The sequence below is a fragment of the Cygnus olor genome, chromosome 19 (genome assembly GCF_009769625.2).
Source record: "Cygnus olor isolate bCygOlo1 chromosome 19, bCygOlo1.pri.v2, whole genome shotgun sequence".
NCBI lineage: Eukaryota > Metazoa > Chordata > Aves > Anseriformes > Anatidae > Cygnus > Cygnus olor.
Window position 1 is genome coordinate 10,828,027 of NC_049187.1, and position 493 is coordinate 10,828,519.

The following is a 493-nucleotide window of genomic DNA, read 5'->3' on the forward strand; positions in this document are numbered from 1 at the left end:
TCCCCCATCACGCAGCGAGGCAGGACCCAGTTTTGGCAGAACTGCAGGGAGCTGCAGGGCCCGGCCGGGAGCTGCCCCGCCGCTTGGCGAGCCCCGGGCGCTGCGTGTGCGCCAGGGCCGCCCCCCAGCTGGCGGCGGTCACCAAGCAGCCCCGAGCAGCTGCCTCCAAGGTCCATTCTTCGGAGGGAGATTTATTGCAGCGAGCAGAGGCACCGGGATGCGATAATTGCCTTCATTCCCGGACGAAGACCCCGGAGAACAAAAGCCAGTTGCCCGTGAATCCGTGGCGTGATTCAAGCATCCGCCGGGAGGGAGGAGTGGGAGCCGAGCGCGGTCGCTGCAGCCCAAGCGACGAAGCGAAGGGGCGCTCGGCAGAGGGCGGCTCAGCCCCGGGGGAGCGCTGCCGGCCCCTGGAGGTGGCCCCGGCCTCCAGCCCCGCCGGCCGCCCCCGGCCCTGGGGGTGCCCGGCCCGCCCGGTGCCGGGGCGGGGGAG